The following is a 21,321-nucleotide window of genomic DNA, read 5'->3' as shown; positions in this document are numbered from 1 at the left end:
AATAAGTGAAGAGTCTTCATTCATCTTAAGTGTTTGAGTGGAGAAATGTGTGGACTTAGAAAAGAATATGAAAGTGAAAAAGCAATATTCTCTTGAACACCATAAAGAAAAGTGTTTCAAAATTAAGAATCAAGTGGGTGCTGTGGCTTAGCTGGTTAAAGCGCCTGTCCAGTAAACAGGAGATCCTGAGTTCAACTCTCAGCAGTGCCTTGCTTTTCTCATTTTTATATAACAAATAATTTTCATTAGGTCTTATTCCGATACAATTAAAATATAAAAGTCTGATTCATCTTACTGTTGAACAGATCATCTTAAACCTTATAAAAAGCCAAGAATTTTCAAGATTATAGAATGAATACAGTTATTGCAAAATGAAAAAATACATATCTATGAGAAAGAAGTAGATGAAATTTCTACCTAGATTTGAGCAATATTAATACCTTCATGAAAAAAATTGTAAAGAATTCAAGAAATGAAATTGGGTTTTATAAGAGTACCTGGTTATTAAAACATATTAATCCTTGCGTAGTGATTGAGTATCTTTTCGTGTTTAAGATTACAATACATATAAAGAAGAATTTATAGCAGAAAACACATTTTCATCATCAACAATAAATTATTTATGCATTTTTTACTATTAACGTTGGTGCTGTGGCTTAGTGTTTAAAACGCCTGTCTCGTAAACAGGAAATCCTGAGTTCAAATCTCAGCAGCACCTTACTGTTTTCTCCATGCTTTCCGAATAATTTTCATCAAACACATGTTGAATACAATTTAAGAATAAACATCTGGTTCTATGAACTTTAGAATAAGTTATCTTAAAAATAAAATAAAATGATTGGTATTGTGAAGATTTTTGTAGGAATGCATTGACTGAAATAGGGAAAAGAAAATGACAAAGAACAAGTTAGAGGTGAATGATCACTCTATTGTTGAATTCAACTAATCCATTCTTTAGCAAGGTATATTTTAAAATGATATGAATAGGGTAAACTTCAAATTAGAGAGGTGTTTTTGAATAAGTGAAGAGTCTTCATTCATCTTAAGTGTTTGAGTAGAGAAGTGTGTGAACTTAGAAAAGAATATGAAAGTGAAAAAGCAATATTCTCTTGAACACCATAAAGAAAAGTGTTTCAAAACTAAGAATCAAGTGGGTGCTGTGGCTTAGCTGGTTAAAGCGCCTGTCTAGTAAACAGGAGATCCTGAGGTCAACTCTCAGCAGTATCTTGCTTTTCTCATTGTTATTTAACAAATCATTTTCATTAGGTCTTATTCCGATACAATTAAAATATTAAAAGTCTGATTCATCTTACTGTTGAACAGATCATCTTAAACCTTATAAAAACCCAAGTATTTTCAAGATTATAGAATGAATACTGTTATTGCAAAATGAAAAAAACGACATATCTATGAGAAAGACGTAGATGAAATTTCTACCTAGATTTGAGCAATATTAATACCTTCATGAAAAAAAGTTGTAAAGAATTCAGGAAATGAAATTAGGTTTTATAAGAGTACCTGTTTATTAAAACATATTAATCCTTGCGTACTGATTGAGTATCTTTTCCTGTTTAAGATTACAATACATATAAAGAAGAATTTATAGCAGAAAACACATTTTCATCATCAACAATAAATTAATTATGCATTTTTTACTATTAACGTTGGTGCTGTGGCTTGGTGGTTAAAGCGACTGTCTCGTAAACAGGAAATCCTGAGTTAAAATCTCAGCAGCACCTAACTGTTTTCTCCATGCTTTCCGAATAATTTTCATCAAACAAGTGTTGAATACAATTTAAGAATAAACATCTGGTTCTATGAACTTTAGAATAAGTTATCTTAAAAATTAAATAAAATGCTTGGTATTGTGAAGATTTTTGTAGGAATGCATTGACTGAAATAGGGAAAAGAAAATGACAAAGAACAAGATAGAGGTGAATGATCACTCTATTGTTGAATTCAACTAATCCATTCTTTAGCAAGGTATATTTTAAAATGATATGAATAGGGTAAACTTCAAATTAGAGAGGTGTTTTTGAATACGTGAAGAGTCTTCATTCATCTTAAGTGTTTGAGTAGAGAAGTGTGTGAACTTACAAAAGAATATGAAAGTGAAAAAGCAATATTCTCTTGAACACCATAAAGAAAAATTTTCAAAATTAAGAATCAAGTGGGTGCTGTGGCTTAGCTCGTTAAAGCACCTGTCTAGTAAACAGGAGATCCTGAGTTCAACTCTCAGCAGTGTCTTGCTTTTCTCATTGTTATTTAACAAATCATTTTCATTTGGTCTTATTCCGATACAATTAAAATATAAAAGTCTGATTCATCTTACTGTTGAACAGATCATCTTAAACCTTATAAAAACCCAAGTATTATCAGGATTATAGAATGATTACTGTTATTGCAAAATGAAAAAAATACATATCTATGAGAAAGACGTAGATTAAATTTCTACCTAGATTGGAGCAATAGTAATACCTTTATGAAAAAAAATTGTAAAGAATTCAAGAAATGAAATTGGGTTTTATAAGAGTACCTGTTTATTAAAACATATTAATCCTTGCGTAGTGATTGAGTATTTTTTCGTGTTTAAGATTGCAATACATATAAAGAAGAATTTATAGCAGAAAACACATTTTCATCATCAACAATAAATGATTTATGCATTTTTTTACTATTACCGTTGGTGCTGTGGCTTAGTGGTTAAAGCTCCTGTCTCGTAAACAGGAAATCTTGAGTTCAAATCTCAGCAGCACCTAATTGTTTTCTCCATGCTTTCCAAATAATTTTCATCAAACAAGTGTTGAATACAATTTAAGAATAAACATCTGGTTCTATGAACTTTAGAATAGGTTATCTTAAAAATTAAATAAAATGCTTAGTATTGTGAAGATTTTTGTAGGAATGCATTGACTAAAATAGGGAAAAGAAAATGACAAAGAACAAGATAGAGGTGAATGATCACTCTATTTTTGAATTCAACTAATCCATTCTTCAGCAAGGTATATTTTAAAATGATATGAATAGGGTAAAATTCAAATTAGAGAGGTGTTTTTGAATAAGTGAAGAGTCTTCATTCATCTTAAGTGTTTGAGTGGAGAAGTGTGTGGACTTAGAAAAGAATATGAAAGTGAAAAAGCAATATTCTCTTGAACACCATAAAGAAAAGTGTTTCAAAATTAAGAATCAAGTGGGTGCTGTGGCTTAGCTGGTTAAAGCGCCTGTCCAGTAAACAGGAGATCCTGAGTTCAACTCTCAGCAGTGCCTTGCTTTTCTCATTTTTATATAACAAATCATTTTCATTAGGTCTTATTCCGATACAATTAAAATATAAAAGTCTGATTCATCTTACTGTTGAACAGATCATCTTAAACCTTATAAAAAGCCAAGAATGTTCAAGATTATAGAATGAATACAGTTATTGCAAAATGAAAAAATACATATCTATGAGAAAGAAGTAGATGAAATTTCTACCTAGATTTGAGCAATATTAATACCTTCATGAAAAAAATTGTAAAGAATTCAAGAAATGAAATTGGGTTTTATAAGAGTACCTGGTTAATAAAACATATTAATCCTTGCGTAGTGATTGAGTATCTTTTCGTGTTTAAGATTACAATACATATAAAGAAGAATTTATAGCAGAAAACACATTTTCATCATCAACAATAAATTATTTATGCATTTTTTACTATTAACGTTGGTGCTGTGGCTTAGTGTTTAAAACGCCTGTCTCGTAAACAGGAAATCCTGAGTTCAAATCTCAGCAGCACCTAACTGTTTTCTCCATGCTTTCCGAATAATTTTCATCAAACACATGTTGAATACAATTTAAGAATAAACATCTGGTTCTATGAACTTTAGAATAAGTTATCTTAAAAATAAAATAAAATGATTGGTATTGTGAAGATTTTTGTAGGAATGCATTGACTGAAATAGGGAAAAGAAAATGACAAAGAACAAGATAGAGGTGAATGATGACTCTATCGTTAAATTCAACTAATCCATTCTTTAGCAAGGTATATTTTAAATTGATATGAATAGGGTAAACTTCAAATTAGAGAGGTGTTTTTGATTAAGTGAAGAGTCTTCATTCATCTTAAGTGTTTGAGTAGAGAAGTGTGTGAACTTAAAAAAGAATATGAAAGTGAAAAAGCAATATTCCCTTGAACACCATAAAGAAAAGTGTTTCATAATTAAGAATCAAGTGGGTGCTGTGGCTTAGCTGGTTAAAGCGCCTGCCTAGTAAACGGGAGATCCTGAGATCAACTCTCAGCAGCGCCTTGCTTTTCTCATTGTTATATAACAAATCATTTTCATTAGGTCTTATTCCGATACAATTTAAATATAAAAGTCTGATTCATCTTACTGTTAAAAAGATCATCTTAAACCTTATAAAAACCCAAGTATTTTCAAGATTATAGAATGAATACTGTTATTGCAAAATGAAAAAAACTACATATCTATGAGAAAGACGTAGATGAAATTTCTACCTAGATTTGAGCAATATTAATACCTTCATGAATAAAATTGTAAAGAATTCAAGAAATGAAATTGGGTTTTATAAGAGTACCTGTTTATTAAAACATATTAATCCTTGCGTAGTGATTGAGTATCTTTTCGTGTTTAAGATTACAATACATATAAACAAGAATTTATAGCAGAAAACACATTTTCATCATCAACAATAAATTATTTATGCATTTTTTACTATTAACGTTGGTGCTGCGGCTTAGTGGTTAAAGCGCATGTCTCGTAAACAGGAAATCCTGAGTTCAAATCTCAGCAGCACCTAACTGTTTTCTCCATGCTTTCCGAATAATTTTCATCAAACACATGTTGAATACAATTTAAGAATAAACATCTGGTTCTATGAACTTTAGAATAAGTTATCTTAACAATTAAATAAAATGATTGGTATTGTGAAGATTTTTGTAGGAATGCATTGACTGAAATAGGGAAAAGAAAATGACAAAGAACAAGATAGAGGTGAATGATCACTCTATTGTTGAATTCAACTAATCCATTCTTTAGCAAGGTATATTTTAAAATGATATGAATAGGGTAAACTTCAAATTAGATAGGTGTTTTTGAATAAGAGAAGAGTCTTCATTCATCTTAAGTGTTTGAGTAGAGAAGTGTGTGAACTTAGAAAAGAATATGAAAGTGAAAAAGCAATATTCTCTTGAACACCATAAAGAAAAGTGTTTCAAAATTAAGAATCAAGTGGGTGCTGTGGCTTAGCTGGTTAAAGCGCCTGTCTAGTAAACAGGAGATCCTGAGTTAAACTCTCAGCAGTGCCTTGCTTTGCTCATTGTAGTATAACAAATCATTTTCATTAGGTCTTATTCCAATACAATTAAAATATAAAAGTGTGATTCATCTTACTGTTGAACAGATCATCTTAAACCTTATAAAAACCCAAGTATTTTCAAGATTATAGAATGAATACTGTTATTGCAAAATGAAAAAAATACATATCTATGAGAAAGAGGTAGATGAAATTTCTACCTAGATTTGAGCAATATTAATACCTTCATGAAAAAAAATTGTAAAGAATTCAAGAAATGAAATTGGGTTTTGTAAGAGTACCTGTTTATTAAAACATATTAATCCAGCGTAGGGATTGAGTATCTTTTCGTGTTTAAGATTACAATACATATAAATAAGAATTTATAGCAGAAAACACATTTTCATCATCAACAATAAATTATTTATGCATTATTTACTATTAACATTGGTGCTGTGGCTTAGTGGTTAAAGCGCCTGTCTCGTAAACAGGAAATCCTGGGTTCAAATCTCAGCAGCACCTAACTGTTTTCTCCATGCTTTCCGAATAATTTTCATCAAACACATGTTGAATACAATTTAAGAATAAACATCTGGTTCTATGAACTTTAGAAAAAGTTATCTTAAAAATTAAATAAAATGATTGGTATTGTGAAGATTTTTGTAGGAATGCATTGACTGAAATAGGGAAAAGAAAATGACAAAGAACAAGATAGAGGTGAATGATCACTCTATTGTTGAATTCAACTAATCCATTCTTCAGCAAGGTATAGTTTAAAATGATATGAATAGGGTAAACTTCAAATTAGAGAGGTGTTTTTGAATAAATGAAGAGTCTTCATTCATCTTAAGTGTTTGAGTAGAGAAGTGTGTGAACTTAGAAAAGAATATGAAAGTGAAAAAGCTATATTCTCTTGAACACCATAAAGAAAAGTGTTTCAAAATTAAGAATCAAGTGGGTGCTGTGGCTTAGCTGGTTAAAGCGCCTGTCTAGTAAACAGGAGATCCTGAGTTAAACTCTCAGCAGTGCCTTGCTTTGCTCATTGTAGTATAACAAATCATTTTCATTAGGTCTTATTCCAATACAATTAAAATATAAAAGTGTGATTCATCTTACTGTTGAACAGATCATCTTAAACCTTATAAAAACCCAAGTATTTTCAAGATTATAGAATGAATACTGTTATTGCAAAATGAAAAAAATACATATCTATGAGAAAGAGGTAGATGAAATTTCTACCTAGATTTGAGCAATATTAATACCTTCATGAAAAAAAATTGTAAAGAATTCAAGAAATGAAATTGGGTTTTGTAAGAGTACCTGTTTATTAAAACATATTAATCCAGCGTAGTGATTGAGTATCTTTTCGTGTTTAAGATTACAATACATATAAATAAGAATTTATAGCAGAAAACACATTTTCATCATCAACAATAAATTATTTATGCATTATTTACTATTAACATTGGTGCTGTGGCTTAGTGGTTAAAGCGCCTGTCTCGTAAACAGGAAATCCTGGGTTCAAATCTCAGCAGCACCTAACTGGTTTCTCCATGCTTTCCGAATAATTTTCATCAAACACATGTTGAATACAATTTAAGAATAAACATCTGGTTCTATGAACTTTAGAATAAGTTATCTTAAAAATTAAATAAAATGATTGGTATTGTGAAGATTTTTGTAGGAATGCATTGACTGAAATAGGGAAAAGAAAATGACAAAGAACAAGATAGAGGTGAATGATCACTCTATTGTTGAATTCAACTAATCCATTCTTCAGCAAGGTATAGTTTAAAATGATATGAATAGGGTAAACTTCAAATTAGAGAGGTGTTTTTGAATAAATGAAGAGTCTTCATTCATCTTAAGTGTTTGAGTAGAGAAGTGTGTGAACTTAGAAAAGAATATGAAAGTGAAAAAGCAATATTCTCTTGAACACCATAAAGAAAAGTGTTTCAAAACTAACAATCAACTGGGTGCTGTGGCTTAGCTGGTTAAAGCGCCTGTCTAGTAAACAGGAGATCCTGAGTTCAACTCTCAGCAGCGCCTTGCTTTTCTCATTGTTATATAACAAATCATTTTCATTAGGTCTTATTCCGATACAATTAAAATATAAAAGTCTGATTCATCTTACTGTTGAAAAGATCATCTTAAACCTTATAAAAACCCAAGTATTTTCAAGATTATAGAATGAATACTGTTATTGCAAAATGAAAAAAAAATACATATCTATGAGAAAAACGTAGATGAAATTTCTACCTAGATTTGAGCAATATTAATACCTCCATGAATAAAATTGTAAAGAATTCAAGAAATGAAATTGGGTTTTATAAGAGTACCTGTTTATTAAAACATATTAATCCTTTGCTAGTGATTGAGTATCTTTTCGTGTTTAAGATTACAATACATATAAAGAAGAATTTATAGCAGAAAACACATTTTCATCATCAACAATAAATTATTTATGCATTTTTTACTATTAACGTTGGTGCTGTGGCTTAGTGGTTAAAGCGCCTGTCTCGTAACCAGGAAATCCTGAGTTCAATTCTCAGCAGCACCTAACTGTTTTCTCCATGCTTTCCGGATAATTTTCATCAAACAAGTGTTGAATACAATTTAAGAATAAACATCTGGTTCTATGAACTTTAGAATAAGTTATCTTAAAAATTAAATAAAATGCTTGGTATTGTGAAGATTTTTGTAGGAATGCATTGACTGAAATAGGGAAAAGAAAATGACAAAGAACAAGATAGAGGTGAATGATCACTCTATTGTTGAATTCAACTAATCCATTCTTCAGCAAGGTATATTTTAAAATGATATGAATAGGGTAAACTTCAAATTAGAGAGGTGTTTTTGAATAAGTGAAGAGTCTTCATTCATCTTAAGTGTTTGAGTAGAGAAGTGTGTGAACTTAGAAAAGAATATGAAAGTGAAAAAGCAAAATTCTCTTGAACACCATAAAGAAAAGTGTTCCAAAACTAAGAATCAAGTGGGTGCTGTGGCTTAGCTGGTTAAAGCGCCTGTCTAGTAAACAGGAGATCCTGAGGTCAACTCTCAGCAGTATCTTGCTTTTCTCATTGTTATTTAACAAATCATTTTCATTAGGTCTTATTCCGATATAATTAAAATATTAAAAGTCTGATTCATCTTACTGTTGAACAGATCATCTTAAACCTTATAAAAACCCAAGTATTTTCAAGATTATAGAATGAATACTGTTATTGCAAAATGAAAAAAACGACATATCTATGAGAAAGACGTAGATGAAATTTCTACCTAGATTTGAGCAATATTAATACCTTCATGAAAAAAAGTTGTAAAGAATTCAGGAAATGAAATTAGGTTTTATAAGAGTACCTGTTTATTAAAACATATTAATCCTTGCATAGTGATTGAGTATCTTTTCCTGTTTAAGATTACAATACATATAAAGAAGAATTTATAGCAGAAAATACATTTTCATCATCAACAATAAATTAATTATGCATTTTTTACTATTAACGTTGGTGCTGTGGCTTGGTGGTTTAAGCGACTGTCTCGTAAACAGGAAATCCTGAGTTAAAATCTCAGCAGCACCTAACTGTTTTCTCCATGCTTTATGAATAATTTTCATCAAACAAGTGTTGAATACAATTTAAGAATAAACATCTGGTTCTATGAACTTTAGAATAAGTTATCTTAAAAATTAAATAAAATGCTTGGTATTGTGAAGATTTTTGTAGGAATGCATTGACTGAAATAGGGAAAAGAAAATGACAAAGAACAAGATAGAGGTGAATGATCACTCTATTGTTGAATTCAACTAATCCATTCTTTAGCAAGGTATATTTTAAAATGATATGAATAGGGTAAACTTCAAATTAGAGAGGTGTTTTTGAATAAGTGAAGAGTCTTCATTCATCTTGTGATTGAGTAGAGAAGTGTGTGAACTTAGAAAAGAATATGAAAGTGAAAAAGCAATATTCTCTTGAACACCATAAAGAAAATTGTTTCAAAATTAAGAATCAAGTGGGTGCTGTGGCTTAGCTCGTTAAAGCACCAGTCTAGTAAACAGGAGATCCTGAGTTCAACTCTCAGCAGTGTCTTGCTTTTCTCATTGTTATTTAACAAATCATTTTCATTTGGTCTTATTCCGATACAATTAAAATATAAAAGTCTGATTCATCTTACTGTTGAACAGATCATCTTAAACCTTATAAAAACCCAAGTATTTTCAAGATTATAGAATGATTACTGTTATTGCAAAATGAAAAAAATACATATCTATGAGAAAGACGTAGATGAAATTTCTACCTAGATTGGAGCAATATTAATACCTTCATGAAAAAAAGTTGTAAAGAATTCAGGAAATGAAATTAGGTTTTATAAGAGTACCTGTTTATTAAAACATATTAATCCTTGCGTAGTGATTGAGTATCTTTTCCTGTTTAAGATTACAATACATATAAAGAAGAATTTATAGCAGAAAACACATTTTCATCATCAACAATAAATTAATTATGCATTTTTTACTATTAACGTTGGTGCTGTGGCTTGGTGGTTAAAGCGACTGTCTCGTAAACAGGAAATCCTGAGTTCAAATCTCAGCAGCACCTAACTGTTTTCTCCATGCTTTTCGAATAATTTTCATCAAACACATGTTGAATACAATTTAAGAATAAACATCTGGTTCTATGAACTTTAGAATAAGTTATCTTAACAATTAAATAAAATGATTGGTATTGTGAAGATTTTTGTAGGAATGCATTGACTGAAATAGGGAAAAGAAAATGACAAAGAACAAGATAGAGGTGAATGATCACTCTATTGTTGAATTCAACTAATCCATTCTTTAGCAAGGTATATTTTAAAATGATATGAATAGGGTAAACTTCAAATTAGATAGGTGTTTTTGAATAAGTGAAGAGTCTTCATTCATCTTAAGTGTTTGAGTAGAGAAGTGTGTGAACTTAGAAAAGAATATGAAAGTGAAAAAGCAATATTCTCTTGAACACCATAAAGAAAAGTGTTTCAAAATTAAGAATCAAGTGGGTGCTGTGGCTTAGCTGGTTAAAGCGCCTGTCTAGTAAACAGGAGATCCTGAGTTAAACTCTCAGCAGTGCCTTGCTTTGCTCATTGTAGTATAACAAATCATTTTCATTAGGTCTTATTCCAATACAATTAAAATATAAAAGTGTGATTCATCTTACTGTTGAACAGATCATCTTAAACCTTATAAAAACCCAAGTATTTTCAAGATTATAGAATGAATACTGTTATTGCAAAATGAAAAAAATACATATCTATGAGAAAGAGGTAGATGAAATTTCTACCTAGATTTGAGCAATATTAATACCTTCATGAAAAAAAATTGTAAAGAATTCAAGAAATGAAATTGGGTTTTGTAAGAGTACCTGTTTATTAAAACATATTAATCCAGCGTAGGGATTGAGTATCTTTTCGTGTTTAAGATTACAATACATATAAATAAGAATTTATAGCAGAAAACACATTTTCATCATCAACAATAAATTATTTATGCATTATTTACTATTAACATTGGTGCTGTGGCTTAGTGGTTAAAGCGCCTGTCTCGTAAACAGGAAATCCTGGGTTCAAATCTCAGCAGCACCTAACTGTTTTCTCCATGCTTTCCGAATAATTTTCATCAAACACATGTTGAATACAATTTAAGAATAAACATCTGGTTCTATGAACTTTAGAAAAAGTTATCTTAAAAATTAAATAAAATGATTGGTATTGTGAAGATTTTTGTAGGAATGCATTGACTGAAATAGGGAAAAGAAAATGACAAAGAACAAGATAGAGGTGAATGATCACTCTATTGTTGAATTCAACTAATCCATTCTTCAGCAAGGTATAGTTTAAAATGATATGAATAGGGTAAACTTCAAATTAGAGAGGTGTTTTTGAATAAATGAAGAGTCTTCATTCATCTTAAGTGTTTGAGTAGAGAAGTGTGTGAACTTAGAAAAGAATATGAAAGTGAAAAAGCTATATTCTCTTGAACACCATAAAGAAAAGTGTTTCAAAATTAAGAATCAAGTGGGTGCTGTGGCTTAGCTGGTTAAAGCGCCTGTCTAGTAAACAGGAGATCCTGAGTTAAACTCTCAGCAGTGCCTTGCTTTGCTCATTGTAGTATAACAAATCATTTTCATTAGGTCTTATTCCAATACAATTAAAATATAAAAGTGTGATTCATCTTACTGTTGAACAGATCATCTTAAACCTTATAAAAACCCAAGTATTTTCAAGATTATAGAATGAATACTGTTATTGCAAAATGAAAAAAATACATATCTATGAGAAAGAGGTAGATGAAATTTCTACCTAGATTTGAGCAATATTAATACCTTCATGAAAAAAAATTGTAAAGAATTCAAGAAATGAAATTGGGTTTTGTAAGAGTACCTGTTTATTAAAACATATTAATCCAGCGTAGTGATTGAGTATCTTTTCGTGTTTAAGATTACAATACATATAAATAAGAATTTATAGCAGAAAACACATTTTCATCATCAACAATAAATTATTTATGCATTATTTACTATTAACATTGGTGCTGTGGCTTAGTGGTTAAAGCGCCTGTCTCGTAAACAGGAAATCCTGGGTTCAAATCTCAGCAGCACCTAACTGGTTTCTCCATGCTTTCCGAATAATTTTCATCAAACACATGTTGAATACAATTTAAGAATAAACATCTGGTTCTATGAACTTTAGAATAAGTTATCTTAAAAATTAAATAAAATGATTGGTATTGTGAAGATTTTTGTAGGAATGCATTGACTGAAATAGGGAAAAGAAAATGACAAAGAACAAGATAGAGGTGAATGATCACTCTATTGTTGAATTCAACTAATCCATTCTTCAGCAAGGTATAGTTTAAAATGATATGAATAGGGTAAACTTCAAATTAGAGAGGTGTTTTTGAATAAATGAAGAGTCTTCATTCATCTTAAGTGTTTGAGTAGAGAAGTGTGTGAACTTAGAAAAGAATATGAAAGTGAAAAAGCAATATTCTCTTGAACACCATAAAGAAAAGTGTTTCAAAACTAACAATCAACTGGGTGCTGTGGCTTAGCTGGTTAAAGCGCCTGTCTAGTAAACAGGAGATCCTGAGTTCAACTCTCAGCAGCGCCTTGCTTTTCTCATTGTTATATAACAAATCATTTTCATTAGGTCTTATTCCGATACAATTAAAATATAAAAGTCTGATTCATCTTACTGTTGAAAAGATCATCTTAAACCTTATAAAAACCCAAGTATTTTCAAGATTATAGAATGAATACTGTTATTGCAAAATGAAAAAAAAATACATATCTATGAGAAAAACGTAGATGAAATTTCTACCTAGATTTGAGCAATATTAATACCTCCATGAATAAAATTGTAAAGAATTCAAGAAATGAAATTGGGTTTTATAAGAGTACCTGTTTATTAAAACATATTAATCCTTTGCTAGTGATTGAGTATCTTTTCGTGTTTAAGATTACAATACATATAAAGAAGAATTTATAGCAGAAAACACATTTTCATCATCAACAATAAATTATTTATGCATTTTTTACTATTAACGTTGGTGCTGTGGCTTAGTGGTTAAAGCGCCTGTCTCGTAACCAGGAAATCCTGAGTTCAATTCTCAGCAGCACCTAACTGTTTTCTCCATGCTTTCCGGATAATTTTCATCAAACAAGTGTTGAATACAATTTAAGAATAAACATCTGGTTCTATGAACTTTAGAATAAGTTATCTTAAAAATTAAATAAAATGCTTGGTATTGTGAAGATTTTTGTAGGAATGCATTGACTGAAATAGGGAAAAGAAAATGACAAAGAACAAGATAGAGGTGAATGATCACTCTATTGTTGAATTCAACTAATCCATTCTTCAGCAAGGTATATTTTAAAATGATATGAATAGGGTAAACTTCAAATTAGAGAGGTGTTTTTGAATAAGTGAAGAGTCTTCATTCATCTTAAGTGTTTGAGTAGAGAAGTGTGTGAACTTAGAAAAGAATATGAAAGTGAAAAAGCAAAATTCTCTTGAACACCATAAAGAAAAGTGTTCCAAAACTAAGAATCAAGTGGGTGCTGTGGCTTAGCTGGTTAAAGCGCCTGTCTAGTAAACAGGAGATCCTGAGGTCAACTCTCAGCAGTATCTTGCTTTTCTCATTGTTATTTAACAAATCATTTTCATTAGGTCTTATTCCGATATAATTAAAATATTAAAAGTCTGATTCATCTTACTGTTGAACAGATCATCTTAAACCTTATAAAAACCCAAGTATTTTCAAGATTATAGAATGAATACTGTTATTGCAAAATGAAAAAAACGACATATCTATGAGAAAGACGTAGATGAAATTTCTACCTAGATTTGAGCAATATTAATACCTTCATGAAAAAAAGTTGTAAAGAATTCAGGAAATGAAATTAGGTTTTATAAGAGTACCTGTTTATTAAAACATATTAATCCTTGCATAGTGATTGAGTATCTTTTCCTGTTTAAGATTACAATACATATAAAGAAGAATTTATAGCAGAAAATACATTTTCATCATCAACAATAAATTAATTATGCATTTTTTACTATTAACGTTGGTGCTGTGGCTTGGTGGTTTAAGCGACTGTCTCGTAAACAGGAAATCCTGAGTTAAAATCTCAGCAGCACCTAACTGTTTTCTCCATGCTTTATGAATAATTTTCATCAAACAAGTGTTGAATACAATTTAAGAATAAACATCTGGTTCTATGAACTTTAGAATAAGTTATCTTAAAAATTAAATAAAATGCTTGGTATTGTGAAGATTTTTGTAGGAATGCATTGACTGAAATAGGGAAAAGAAAATGACAAAGAACAAGATAGAGGTGAATGATCACTCTATTGTTGAATTCAACTAATCCATTCTTTAGCAAGGTATATTTTAAAATGATATGAATAGGGTAAACTTCAAATTAGAGAGGTGTTTTTGAATAAGTGAAGAGTCTTCATTCATCTTGTGATTGAGTAGAGAAGTGTGTGAACTTAGAAAAGAATATGAAAGTGAAAAAGCAATATTCTCTTGAACACCATAAAGAAAATTGTTTCAAAATTAAGAATCAAGTGGGTGCTGTGGCTTAGCTCGTTAAAGCACCAGTCTAGTAAACAGGAGATCCTGAGTTCAACTCTCAGCAGTGTCTTGCTTTTCTCATTGTTATTTAACAAATCATTTTCATTTGGTCTTATTCCGATACAATTAAAATATAAAAGTCTGATTCATCTTACTGTTGAACAGATCATCTTAAACCTTATAAAAACCCAAGTATTTTCAAGATTATAGAATGATTACTGTTATTGCAAAATGAAAAAAATACATATCTATGAGAAAGACGTAGATGAAATTTCTACCTAGATTGGAGCAATATTAATACCTTCATGAAAAAAAGTTGTAAAGAATTCAGGAAATGAAATTAGGTTTTATAAGAGTACCTGTTTATTAAAACATATTAATCCTTGCGTAGTGATTGAGTATCTTTTCCTGTTTAAGATTACAATACATATAAAGAAGAATTTATAGCAGAAAACACATTTTCATCATCAACAATAAATTAATTATGCATTTTTTACTATTAACGTTGGTGCTGTGGCTTGGTGGTTAAAGCGACTGTCTCGTAAACAGGAAATCCTGAGTTCAAATCTCAGCAGCACCTAACTGTTTTCTCCATGCTTTTCGAATAATTTTCATCAAACACATGTTGAATACAATTTAAGAATAAACATCTGGTTCTATGAACTTTAGAATAAGTTATCTTAACAATTAAATAAAATGATTGGTATTGTGAAGATTTTTGTAGGAATGCATTGACTGAAATAGGGAAAAGAAAATGACAAAGAACAAGATAGAGGTGAATGATCACTCTATTGTTGAATTCAACTAATCCATTCTTTAGCAAGGTATATTTTAAAATGATATGAATAGGGTAAACTTCAAATTAGATAGGTGTTTTTGAATAAGTGAAGAGTCTTCATTCATCTTAAGTGTTTGAGTAGAGAAGTGTGTGAACTTAGAAAAGAATATGAAAGTGAAAAAGCAATATTCTCTTGAACACCATAAAGAAAAGTGTTTCAAAATTAAGAATCAAGTGGGTGCTGTGGCTTAGCTGGTTAAAGCGCCTGTCTAGTAAACAGGAGATCCTGAGTTAAACTCTCAGCAGTGCCTTGCTTTGCTCATTGTAGTATAACAAATCATTTTCATTAGGTCTTATTCCAATACAATTAAAATATAAAAGTGTGATTCATCTTACTGTTGAACAGATCATCTTAAACCTTATAAAAACCCAAGTATTTTCAAGATTATAGAATGAATACTGTTATTGCAAAATGAAAAAAATACATATCTATGAGAAAGAGGTAGATGAAATTTCTACCTAGATTTGAGCAATATTAATACCTTCATGAAAAAAAATTGTAAAGAATTCAAGAAATGAAATTGGGTTTTGTAAGAGTACCTGTTTATTAAAACATATTAATCCAGCGTAGGGATTGAGTATCTTTTCGTGTTTAAGATTACAATACATATAAATAAGAATTTATAGCAGAAAACACATTTTCATCATCAACAATAAATTATTTATGCATTATTTACTATTAACATTGGTGCTGTGGCTTAGTGGTTAAAGCGCCTGTCTCGTAAACAGGAAATCCTGGGTTCAAATCTCAGCAGCACCTAACTGTTTTCTCCATGCTTTCCGAATAATTTTCATCAAACACATGTTGAATACAATTTAAGAATAAACATCTGGTTCTATGAACTTTAGAAAAAGTTATCTTAAAAATTAAATAAAATGATTGGTATTGTGAAGATTTTTGTAGGAATGCATTGACTGAAATAGGGAAAAGAAAATGACAAAGAACAAGATAGAGGTGAATGATCACTCTATTGTTGAATTCAACTAATCCATTCTTCAGCAAGGTATAGTTTAAAATGATATGAATAGGGTAAACTTCAAATTAGAGAGGTGTTTTTGAATAAATGAAGAGTCTTCATTCATCTTAAGTGTTTGAGTAGAGAAGTGTGTGAACTTAGAAAAGAATATGAAAGTGAAAAAGCTATATTCTCTTGAACACCATAAAGAAAAGTGTTTCAAAATTAAGAATCAAGTGGGTGCTGTGGCTTAGCTGGTTAAAGCGCCTGTCTAGTAAACAGGAGATCCTGAGTTAAACTCTCAGCAGTGCCTTGCTTTGCTCATTGTAGTATAACAAATCATTTTCATTAGGTCTTATTCCAATACAATTAAAATATAAAAGTGTGATTCATCTTACTGTTGAACAGATCAACTTAAACCTTATAAAAACCCAAGTATTTTCAAGATTATAGAATGAATACTGTTATTGCAAAATGAAAAAAATACATATCTATGAGAAAGAGGTAGATGAAATTTCTACCTAGATTTGAGCAATATTAATACCTTCATGAAAAAAAATTGTAAAGAATTCAAGAAATGAAATTGGGTTTTGTAAGAGTACCTGTTTATTAAAACATATTAATCCAGCGTAGTGATTGAGTATCTTTTCGTGTTTAAGATTACAATACATATAAATAAGAATTTATAGCAGAAAATACATTTTCATCATCAACAATAAATTAATTATGCATTTTTTACTATTAACGTTGGTGCTGTGGCTTGGTGGTTTAAGCGACTGTCTCGTAAACAGGAAATCCTGAGTTAAAATCTCAGCAGCACCTAACTGTTTTCTCCATGCTTTATGAATAATTTTCATCAAACAAGTGTTGAATACAATTTAAGAATAAACATCTGGTTCTATGAACTTTAGAATAAGTTATCTTAAAAATTAAATAAAATGCTTGGTATTGTGAAGATTTTTGTAGGAATGCATTGACTGAAATAGGGAAAAGAAAATGACAAAGAACAAGATAGAGGTGAATGATCACTCTATTGTTGAATTCAACTAATCCATTCTTTAGCAAGGTATATTTTAAAATGATATGAATAGGGTAAACTTCAAATTAGAGAGGTGTTTTTGAATAAGTGAAGAGTCTTCATTCATCTTGTGATTGAGTAGAGAAGTGTGTGAACTTAGAAAAGAATATGAAAGTGAAAAAGCAATATTCTCTTGAACACCATAAAGAAAATTGTTTCAAAATTAAGAATCAAGTGGGTGCTGTGGCTTAGCTCGTTAAAGCACCAGTCTAGTAAACAGGAGATCCTGAGTTCAACTCTCAGCAGTGTCTTGCTTTTCTCATTGTTATTTAACAAATCATTTTCATTTGGTCTTATTCCGATACAATTAAAATATAAAAGTCTGATTCATCTTACTGTTGAACAGATCATCTTAAACCTTATAAAAACCCAAGTATTTTCAAGATTATAGAATGATTACTGTTATTGCAAAATGAAAAAAATACATATCTATGAGAAAGACGTAGATGAAATTTCTACCTAGATTGGAGCAATATTAATACCTTCATGAAAAAAAGTTGTAAAGAATTCAGGAAATGAAATTAGGTTTTATAAGAGTACCTGTTTATTAAAACATATTAATCCTTGCGTAGTGATTGAGTATCTTTTCCTGTTTAAGATTACAATACATATAAAGAAGAATTTATAGCAGAAAACACATTTTCATCATCAACAATAAATTAATTATGCATTTTTTACTATTAACGTTGGTGCTGTGGCTTGGTGGTTAAAGCGACTGTCTCGTAAACAGGAAATCCTGAGTTCAAATCTCAGCAGCACCTAACTGTTTTCTCCATGCTTTTCGAATAATTTTCATCAAACACATGTTGAATACAATTTAAGAATAAACATCTGGTTCTATGAACTTTAGAATAAGTTATCTTAAAAATTAAATAAAATGATTGGTATTGTGAAGATTTTTGTAGGAATGCATTGACTGAAATAGGGAAAAGAAAATGACAAAGAACAAGATAGAGGTGAATGATCACTCTATTGTTGAATTCAACTAATCCATTCTTTAGCAAGGTATATTTTAAAATGATATGAATAGGGTAAACTTCAAATTAGATAGGTGTTTTTGAATAAGTGAAGAGTCTTCATTCATCTTAAGTGTTTGAGTAGAGAAGTGTGTGAACTTAGAAAAGAATATGAAAGTGAAAAAGCAATATTCTCTTGAACACCATAAAGAAAAGTGTTTCAAAATTAAGAATCAAGTGGGTGCTGTGGCTTAGCTGGTTAAAGCGCCTGTCTAGTAAACAGGAGATCCTGAGTTAAACTCTCAGCAGTGCCTTGCTTTGCTCATTGTAGTATAACAAATCATTTTCATTAGGTCTTATTCCAATACAATTAAAATATAAAAGTGTGATTCATCTTACTGTTGAACAGATCATCTTAAACCTTATAAAAACCCAAGTATTTTCAAGATTATAGAATGAATACTGTTATTGCAAAATGAAAAAAATACATATCTATGAGAAAGAGGTAGATGAAATTTCTACCTAGATTTGAGCAATATTAATACCTTCATGAAAAAAAATTGTAAAGAATTCAAGAAATGAAATTGGGTTTTGTAAGAGTACCTGTTTATTAAAACATATTAATCCAGCGTAGGGATTGAGTATCTTTTCGTGTTTAAGATTACAATACATATAAATAAGAATTTATAGCAGAAAACACATTTTCATCATCAACAATAAATTATTTATGCATTATTTACTATTAACATTGGTGCTGTGGCTTAGTGGTTAAAGCGCCTGTCTCGTAAACAGGAAATCCTGGGTTCAAATCTCAGCAGCACCTAACTGTTTTCTCCATGCTTTCCGAATAATTTTCATCAAACACATGTTGAATACAATTTAAGAATAAACATCTGGTTCTATGAACTTTAGAAAAAGTTATCTTAAAAATTAAATAAAATGATTGGTATTGTGAAGATTTTTGTAGGAATGCATTGACTGAAATAGGGAAAAGAAAATGACAAAGAACAAGATAGAGGTGAATGATCACTCTATTGTTGAATTCAACTAATCCATTCTTCAGCAAGGTATAGTTTAAAATGATATGAATAGGGTAAACTTCAAATTAGAGAGGTGTTTTTGAATAAATGAAGAGTCTTCATTCATCTTAAGTGTTTGAGTAGAGAAGTGTGTGAACTTAGAAAAGAATATGAAAGTGAAAAAGCTATATTCTCTTGAACACCATAAAGAAAAGTGTTTCAAAATTAAGAATCAAGTGGGTGCTGTGGCTTAGCTGGTTAAAGCGCCTGTCTAGTAAACAGGAGATCCTGAGTTAAACTCTCAGCAGTGCCTTGCTTTGCTCATTGTAGTATAACAAATCATTTTCATTAGGTCTTATTCCAATACAATTAAAATATAAAAGTGTGATTCATCTTACTGTTGAACAGATCAACTTAAACCTTATAAAAACCCAAGTATTTTCAAGATTATAGAATGAATACTGTTATTGCAAAATGAAAAAAATACATATCTATGAGAAAGAGGTAGATGAAATTTCTACCTAGATTTGAGCAATATTAATACCTTCATGAAAAAAAATTGTAAAGAATTCAAGAAATGAAATTGGGTTTTGTAAGAGTACCTGTTTATTAAAACATATTAATCCAGCGTAGTGATTGAGTATCTTTTCGTGTTTAAGATTACAATACATATAAATAAGAATTTATAGCAGAAAACACATTTTCATCATCAACAATAAATTATTTATGCATTATTTACTATTAACATTGGTGCTGTGGCTTAGTGGTTAAAGCGCCTGTCTCGTAAACAGGAAATCCTGGGTTCAAATCTCAGCAGCACCTAACTGGTTTCTCCATGCTTTCCGAATAATTTTCATCAAACACATGTTGAATACAATTTAAGAATAAACATCTGGTTCTATGAACTTTAGAATAAGTTATCTTAAAAATTAAATAAAATGATTGGTATTGTGAAGATTTTTGTAGGAATGCATTGACTGAAATAGGGAAAAGAAAATGACAAAGAACAAGATAGAGGTGAATGATCACTCTATTGTTGAATTCAACTAATCCATTCTTCAGCAAGGTATAGTTTAAAATGATATGAATAGGGTAAACTTCAAATTAGAGAGGTGTTTTTGAATAAATGAAGAGTCTTCATTCATCTTAAGTGTTTGAGTAGAGAAGTGTGTGAACTTAGAAAAGAATATGAAAGTGAAAAAGCAATATTCTCTTGAACACCATAAAGAAAAGTGTTTCAAAACTAACAATCAACTGGGTGCTGTGGCTTAGCTGGTTAAAGCGCCTGTCTAGTAAACAGGAGATCCTGAGTTCAACTCTCAGCAGCGCCTTGCTTTTCTCATTGTTATATAACAAATCATTTTCATTAGGTCTTATTCCGATACAATTAAAATATAAAAGTCTGATTCATCTTACTGTTGAAAAGATCATCTTAAACCTTATAAAAACCCAAGTACTTTCAAGATTATAGAATGAATACTGTTATTGCAAAATGAAAAAAAAATACATATCTATGAGAAAAACGTAGATGAAATTTCTACCTAGATTTGAGCAATATTAATACCTCCATGAATAAAATTGTAAAGAATTCAAGAAATGAAATTGGGTTTTATAAGAGTACCTGTTTATTAAAACATATTAATCCTTTGCTAGTGATTGAGTATCTTTTCGTGTTTAAGATTACAATACATATAAAGAAGAATTTATAGCAGAAAACACATTTTCATCATCAACAATAAATTATTTATGCATTTTTTACTATTAACATTGGTGCTGTGGCTTAGTGGTTAAAGCGCCTGTCTCGTAACCAGGAAATCCTGAGTTCAATTCTCAGCAGCACCTAACTGTTTTCTCCATGCTTTCCGGATAATTTTCATCAAACAAGTGTTGAATACAATTTAAGAATAAACATCTGGTTCTATGAACTTTAGAATAAGTTATCTTAAAAATTAAATAAAATGCTTGGTATTGTGAAGATTTTTGTAGGAATGCATTGACTGAAATAGGGAAAGGAAAATGACAAAGAACAAGATAGAGGTGAATGATCACTCTATTGTTGAATTCAACTAATC

The 21,321-nt window shown here is 30.0% G+C and overlaps 16 non-coding genes across 16 annotated transcripts; all 16 read left to right on the top strand.

Annotated features, from left to right (window-relative positions):
- The first annotated feature begins 136 nt into the window (after positions 1 to 136).
- Positions 137 to 210, top strand: TRNAT-AGU (transfer RNA threonine (anticodon AGU)). Its single transcript has one exon. It is a non-coding gene; the product is annotated as a tRNA-Thr (tRNA).
- Positions 211 to 2,685: 2,475 nt separating this feature from the next.
- TRNAT-CGU (transfer RNA threonine (anticodon CGU)) lies at positions 2,686 to 2,758 on the top strand. Its single transcript has one exon. It is a non-coding gene; the product is annotated as a tRNA-Thr (tRNA).
- Positions 2,759 to 3,193: 435 nt separating this feature from the next.
- Positions 3,194 to 3,267, top strand: TRNAT-AGU (transfer RNA threonine (anticodon AGU)). The gene has a single exon. It is a non-coding gene; the product is annotated as a tRNA-Thr (tRNA).
- A 2,472-nt stretch (positions 3,268 to 5,739) lies between these two features.
- Positions 5,740 to 5,812, top strand: TRNAT-CGU (transfer RNA threonine (anticodon CGU)). The gene has a single exon. It is a non-coding gene; the product is annotated as a tRNA-Thr (tRNA).
- Positions 5,813 to 6,757: 945 nt separating this feature from the next.
- TRNAT-CGU (transfer RNA threonine (anticodon CGU)) lies at positions 6,758 to 6,830 on the top strand. Its single transcript has one exon. It is a non-coding gene; the product is annotated as a tRNA-Thr (tRNA).
- Positions 6,831 to 7,265: 435 nt separating this feature from the next.
- Positions 7,266 to 7,339, top strand: TRNAT-AGU (transfer RNA threonine (anticodon AGU)). Its single transcript has one exon. It is a non-coding gene; the product is annotated as a tRNA-Thr (tRNA).
- A 438-nt stretch (positions 7,340 to 7,777) lies between these two features.
- Positions 7,778 to 7,850, top strand: TRNAT-CGU (transfer RNA threonine (anticodon CGU)). The gene has a single exon. It is a non-coding gene; the product is annotated as a tRNA-Thr (tRNA).
- A 2,983-nt stretch (positions 7,851 to 10,833) lies between these two features.
- Positions 10,834 to 10,906, top strand: TRNAT-CGU (transfer RNA threonine (anticodon CGU)). Its single transcript has one exon. It is a non-coding gene; the product is annotated as a tRNA-Thr (tRNA).
- A 945-nt stretch (positions 10,907 to 11,851) lies between these two features.
- On the top strand, positions 11,852 to 11,924 carry TRNAT-CGU (transfer RNA threonine (anticodon CGU)). The gene has a single exon. It is a non-coding gene; the product is annotated as a tRNA-Thr (tRNA).
- Positions 11,925 to 12,359: 435 nt separating this feature from the next.
- TRNAT-AGU (transfer RNA threonine (anticodon AGU)) lies at positions 12,360 to 12,433 on the top strand. The gene has a single exon. It is a non-coding gene; the product is annotated as a tRNA-Thr (tRNA).
- Positions 12,434 to 12,871: 438 nt separating this feature from the next.
- Positions 12,872 to 12,944, top strand: TRNAT-CGU (transfer RNA threonine (anticodon CGU)). Its single transcript has one exon. It is a non-coding gene; the product is annotated as a tRNA-Thr (tRNA).
- Positions 12,945 to 15,927: 2,983 nt separating this feature from the next.
- Positions 15,928 to 16,000, top strand: TRNAT-CGU (transfer RNA threonine (anticodon CGU)). The gene has a single exon. It is a non-coding gene; the product is annotated as a tRNA-Thr (tRNA).
- Positions 16,001 to 18,980: 2,980 nt separating this feature from the next.
- Positions 18,981 to 19,053, top strand: TRNAT-CGU (transfer RNA threonine (anticodon CGU)). The gene has a single exon. It is a non-coding gene; the product is annotated as a tRNA-Thr (tRNA).
- A 945-nt stretch (positions 19,054 to 19,998) lies between these two features.
- Positions 19,999 to 20,071, top strand: TRNAT-CGU (transfer RNA threonine (anticodon CGU)). Its single transcript has one exon. It is a non-coding gene; the product is annotated as a tRNA-Thr (tRNA).
- Positions 20,072 to 20,506: 435 nt separating this feature from the next.
- TRNAT-AGU (transfer RNA threonine (anticodon AGU)) lies at positions 20,507 to 20,580 on the top strand. The gene has a single exon. It is a non-coding gene; the product is annotated as a tRNA-Thr (tRNA).
- A 438-nt stretch (positions 20,581 to 21,018) lies between these two features.
- On the top strand, positions 21,019 to 21,091 carry TRNAT-CGU (transfer RNA threonine (anticodon CGU)). The gene has a single exon. It is a non-coding gene; the product is annotated as a tRNA-Thr (tRNA).
- The last annotated feature ends 230 nt before the right edge of the window (positions 21,092 to 21,321 follow it).

The sequence above is a fragment of the Lissotriton vulgaris genome, chromosome 12 (assembly GCF_964263255.1).
Source record: "Lissotriton vulgaris chromosome 12, aLisVul1.2, whole genome shotgun sequence".
Classification (NCBI taxonomy): domain Eukaryota; kingdom Metazoa; phylum Chordata; class Amphibia; order Caudata; family Salamandridae; genus Lissotriton; species Lissotriton vulgaris.
This window is presented reverse-complemented; position numbering and strand designations above follow the sequence as displayed.